The sequence below is a fragment of the Microtus ochrogaster genome, linkage group LG3 (genome assembly GCF_000317375.1).
Source record: "Microtus ochrogaster isolate Prairie Vole_2 linkage group LG3, MicOch1.0, whole genome shotgun sequence".
In the NCBI taxonomy this organism is placed as follows: Eukaryota; Metazoa; Chordata; class Mammalia; order Rodentia; family Cricetidae; genus Microtus; species Microtus ochrogaster.
In genome coordinates, this window is record NC_022029.1 from 46,026,434 (window position 1) to 46,032,609 (window position 6,176).

The following is a 6,176-nucleotide window of genomic DNA, read 5'->3' on the forward strand; positions in this document are numbered from 1 at the left end:
GCATGTGTATGCGTGTGTATGTGCATGGGTGTATGTATTCACATGACTTTCATCAGTCACGGTGTGCTTGTAGAAGTCAGAGAACAATTTGAAGGAGTCAGTTCTCTGGTTCTACCTTGTGGGTGCTGGGAACCCCACCCAGGTCATCGGGATTGGCAGCAAGCTTTCTCACTCCCTGAGCCACCTCTCCAGCTCCAGCACCAAACCCTTGCTCAGGGACCGTTCATGGTCTCTTACATTCTCTCTTGGTTTCTAGCAGAAGGCGGCTGCCCCTCCCCCCATACCTCCAGGCCGGACCGAGCACTCCACTTCCACTCCATACGTTCAAATCCAAAAGTGTCTGTGACTGAGGACGTTTACTAAAAGCTTCATGGGAAAATGGAAAGGATTACATCACATACCACAGAGCAACACTTAATGAGATCCTCCACTTGACAAGCTAGACCTGTTCTTGCTAAGGTCTTCCCTTTAGCTCTTCCCCTTCTTCAGGCAGAAAAGCAGACAAACAAAAAGCTGTTACGGATCGACGGGAAGATGGATGTTTTCAATAAATTACACCATTTAGTTGTGGTGTCAAATTACACATTACATTCAACCAACAAAAGCCCTGTGCTTACCTAAAAAGCAACCACCTTTTTTTTCTCAAATGTTACGTTGGAAAGATGGGGTTACCTCTACTCATCCAATAGTGACAGGATCATATCCATAATAAATATTTCTTGTGCTGAGGATAAGGCTCAGGTGGGAGAGTGATTTCTAGCACATATGAAGTCCTGTTTGGTCTCCAGCACTGGGCATGGTGGCACATTTAAACAATCCCAGCACTCAGGAGGTGAAGGCAGGAGGATTGTAAATTCAAACCCAGCCTTGGCTACAGGATGAGTTCAACACCTGCCCGAGCTCCATTTCTTCTCTTTCTTCTTTTTCCTTCTTTTTTTTTTTTCTTTTGGACAGTCTCAAGTAGTCCAGGCTGACCTCGAAGGACCTCAAAGTTTGCTATATATATATGTAGCCAAGGCTAGCCTGAACTTTTTTTTTGTTGTTGTTGTTGTTTTGGTGTTTTTGTTTTTCAAGACAGAGTTTCTCTGTGTAGCTTTGGAGCCTATCCTGGAACTCTGGAACTCACTCTGCGGATCAGGCTGGCCTCGAACCCACAGCAATCTGCCTGCCTCTGCCACCCAAATGCTGGAATTAAAGGTGTGCGCCATCACCACCCAGCCAGCCTTTAACTCTTAATCCTTTTGCTTTCACATCCCAAATACTGAGACTATAAATCACAGACAAGTACAATCATATCTACCTGATCTGGTATCAAATTTAAAAAGTTTAATTAAAAAAAAGAATGCTAGAGATATAGAGATATCCATTAGTACTTGACTAGCATTCAAAAAGCTCTCAGTTCGGTCTCCTATACTGCAAACATAGTGAACAAATCCTGAATGCTTATTAAAAACAAAATACTAGGGTTAGAAAGATGGCCCAGTGGTTAAGAAAACTGGCTGCTCTTCCAGAGGATTCGGGTTCAACTTCCAGCATCCAATTGTTGGCTCACAACCTTCTGTGATTCCAGTTCCCGGGGATCCAGTGCTTTCTTCTAGCCTCTGAGGGTACCAGGCATACATGTAATGCATAGACTTATGTGTGCAAGCAATACACCCATACACATAAAAAGTTTTCAAGAAAAGAACAAAATATTCATCTAAGTATCTGACAAAATGAGTTAATGTAATATAGCTCATTCACAGTAAAGCTGCTATGTAGCTTTAATTATTAATTAAGTCATACCTTTTCTGTTTTATTTCTGGAAATTTTTTGGTTTGAATATTTCTTAGATGTTTAAGTATATGAATGTTTTGCCTCCATGTATCTATGTGCACCATATGTATGCCTTGTGCCTGTTGAGATCAGAGTAAGGCATCAGGTCTCCTGGAACTGGAGTTATGGATGGTTGTGAGCCACCATGTGGGTGTTAGAAGCCAAACCTGGGTCCTCGGCAAGAGCATCAAGTGGTCTGGACTGCTGAGCCATCTCTTCTGCATCTACTTTTGCTTCCAGTGTTGGTGGTTTAAACATACTAAGGCCTTTAAATATAATAAGACTGTCTTCACACCCCCAGTGCTAAATCACAACGTCCAAGCCATTCCTGTTGTTTTGTTTGTCTGTATATTTGAGACTCACTGTATAACCCTGGCTGGCTTGGAACTTACTATGTATGTAGCTCAAGCTGGCCTGGAACTTGCTGTGATCCTCCTGCCTCTGCCTCCCAGTGTACTACCACACCTTCCTGGTCTGAGCCACTCACATTCCTTTGTTGCAGGAGGTCCTTCCGCTCCTTCAGCCAATAGCCGCTGAGATACCAGCCCATTGGGGCGTGGTCTCTCTCTTTAAAAAAGCGGCCACTTCCCTCCTCGCTCTCTCTTGTTTCAGGCTCTGCTTCCTGCGACTAGACTCCTTCCTGATTGCGCAGACGGCTGTTGTCTGGGACGGTGATCTGTAAGTTTTTTCCCCTTTAAATAAATACCATCCTATTAATCATAATTCCAAACTGGTGTGGGATTATCTGTGATTTACGCCTTCATCATTCCTTTTCTTCAGGTTTTGGTATTTTCCTTAACCTACTGGGACACAAGGAAAGGGTCTTTCTTTCTTGTCTTTCTTTTTCATTTTTTTGCAGATTGATTTCTGTTATTTTATGTGTATGAGTGTTTTGCTAGCACATATGTATATGTACCACTCACATGCCTAGTGTCTGAGGGCATGAGATTTCCTAGAACCAGGAAACAGATGGTTGTTGGCCACCCTATGGGTGCTAGAAACTGAACCCGGGTCTACTGCAAGAACAGCGGGTCTCTTAACCGCTGAGCCAGTTCTCCAGCTCCTTTTTTCTCTCTTGTTTTAATTTTCTAAAGATAGCAAAGCTTAGGTACGGTGATGGGGAGACTTGGCATCTCAGATAGTGGGAGGTCTTCATCAGCTGTCTGGGATGGGTTATCTTTGGAACATGTGAAACTGATGGGAGGCCCAGTGAGAAGCTCCAGTGGGAGACTGTAACCATGAGGGACACCGTGTGATCTTGGACACTGTCACTGAGCCCAAAAGGACCGAAGCTCTGTGAGCGATAAGGACCACTAGAACGTAGGAGACAAATTGCCAGTGTTTCTCCCACAGAGACAGGGAAGAGATGCCAGCACTGGGCAAGGCAGAACCCTGCTTGGCAAGGGACATCTGTCCTCATGCATGACTCACCAGGTTCCACAGCATTGCACTACAATCTTCTAAGATATTTAGCCCAGCTCTGTATTTACCAAGGGACTCTTGGATCCACGTCAGGCTGCTGAAGTACAACTTCCCAGGGCAAAGAATGTGTGGCCCATTGTCAATTACAGTTTCCAGAATGAATGGGTAATGCTGTGTCTGCTTTTTCTGAAAACAAACAGTTATTGAATGCTAGCTAGATGACGGGCATGGGCTGGAGCCCTTTCAACACAGTCAGACAGGATCCCTGTCCTCACCAAGTGTGCCCAGTGTCCGGGGGTTGGGGGGGACACATAACAAAAAATAATATGAAAAGAAAATCAGTTCATTTCAAACTGTAATGGCCCCCACCTAAGGTTGCTGAACTCCGGAATATGTGTTTTGCTATATGGCTCACTGGGAGACCCTCCTATGTCCACCTTACCAGGAAGAGTGAAGAAGCTGTAGCCTAAGGTTCTACAAGCATGAGGATCCAAATTAAAATGACCAGCACCTATATATATTTTTAAAATTTCAGGTATGGCTGTTTGCGACTGTGACCCCAGAGTCGTAGGAGACAGAGGAAGGAAGGTCTATGGGCTTGGCCTGAGCTCAGGCTAAGTCTAGATTCAGTGAGAGACCCTTTCTCATAGGAATAAGGTAGAGACGGATACAGTAGGCTAGCCAATGTCCTCCTCTGGCATCTGTGTGTGCACATGACAATACATACATGTGCACAGACTTTGCCTCCCGAGTGCTGGGATTCTCACACACATGAAAAAATTTTTTTGTTACTGGGTGGTAGTGGCACAGGCCCTTAATTTCAGCGCTCAGGAGGCAGAGGCAGGCGGAACTCACAGAGGTGAGTTTGAGGCCAGCCTGGTCTACAGACTGCGTTCCAGAACAGCCAGGGCTACACAGTGAAACCCTGTCTCGAAAGAAAAAGCAAAACAATTGAGGCTAGAGAAATGGCTCAGTGGTTAAGACCACTGACTGTTCTTCCACAAGACCTAGGTTCAATTCCCAGCACCCACACACAGCTCACAACTGTCTGTGACTCCAAGATCTGACACCCTCACACTGACATGCAGGCAAAACACAAATGCACATAAAATAAAAATAAATAAAACTTTAATAAAACGAAAGAAAAAACAAAACAAAAATATTTTGTTAAGTGACTGGCATGGTGATGCCTAAAGTAGGAGAAATGATAATTTGAGGCCAGCCTGTCTTATAAAGATTCTGTCTCAGAATTCCCTCTTCAGGGCTATCAAGCTGGCTCAGCAGGTAAGGGCATTCACCACCAAGTCTAAGGACCTAAGTTCCATCCCTAGAGCGCACATTATAGAAGAGGATGTTTAAACTGAGAATTCAAAAAAAAAATCATTAACAAGGTCTCATTCTGTAGCCAAGATTAGGTTGGAACTCACTATTGGCCCAAACTCCTCGATTTTAGAGTAATCTTACTGCCTCCAGCTACTGAGAGCTGGGATTACAGGTGTAGATGTGAGCTACCACAACTGGCAATTGAGCTTTGCTTGTGTGTGTTCATTTGCTTGCTCACACAGGTGTGCAGGACAGAGGATGAATTCAGGTTTTCCTCTTCCTCTCGCTCCATCTTAGGTTTTTGTTTTGTATTTTGAAACTGCAGTTTTGAACTGCAGTTACAGACAGTTGGAAGCTGTCATGTGGGTGCTGGGAATTGAACCCAAGTCATCTGGAAGAACAGTCAATGCTCTTAACTGCTGAGCCATCTCTCCAGCCCCCTCCCCCATGCCTGTCTTTTGACATGAGTGCTGGGGATGCAAACCCAGGTTCTCATACTTGCAAAGCAAGTATTTTACCACCCGCTAAGCCATATCCTAGGCCCTGATAACTGAGTTGTTTGGTTTTGGGTCTTTTGTTTTTTGTAATGTCTAAACAGGGAGTGGTAGCACATACCTACAATCTTATTACTTGAGAGGCTCTGGCAAGATGAATACAAATTCAAAGACTGGCTCTAAGACTCTAACCCCACCCCAGAAAAAAAAAATAGGGACAGGGCTGTAGCTCAGTTGGTAGGGGGCTTTCCTATCAGTACAGAACCCTGATTCCTATCCCCAGAATCACATAAACGGCTCATGGTCTAGCATACCTGTATCCCCACAATTGGGAGATAGAAGCAGCAAGACTAAGAGTTCAAGGTCAATCCTCAGGCACATAGTGCGTTTGAGACTAGCCTGGGCTATGTGAGACTGTTTCAAAAGGCAAATAATTTATATTGCTCTTTTTCTTACAGAGATAACAAATTTGAAACTTTGGAGGCTATAGAAAAAGAAAAGATGTTTAGAGTCACTCCTAAAGCCCAAGTTGACAGCAATTTAGAGGGTGTGGCACTCGCCAGTCTTCTCACTTCATGAGATTTTGCAAAACAAAAGCTGGGCAGTAAAGGAGGGGGAAGACACAGCAAATTGTTCTAAGGTTGTCTTTAGAAACTGCACATAACAGATGAAGGCAGGAGTTTGCAATTGGTTTGCTCACTAAAATGTAACTGATATGAGTCCATACATGCATAGAGTAATTGCCCAACACATATTTGTTCATTGAATAGGAGAAAAAAGATCAAGGTGTAATAGAGCTGGGTGTGGTGACCTGTGCTATGACCTCAACATTTGGGAGGTGGATGCATCAAAATTTTAAGTCTTCCTGGGCTATATAACAAGTCTGAGGCCAGCCTGGGCTACAGAGTGAGTTCCATTCTATCCTGGCTACTGTGTCTTAAAATAAAGAAACAATAATAATAAATGAACAAAGATTGGAAATATAACTCAGTTGACAGAGTGCTTGCCTAGCATGAAATGAAGCCCTGGGCTCAAGGCCCAGCAATGCAAAGTCAAAAGTGGCAGCACTTGCCTGTGATCCCTGCACTTAGACCAGAAGGTTAAGGCCAGCCTGGGCTACAC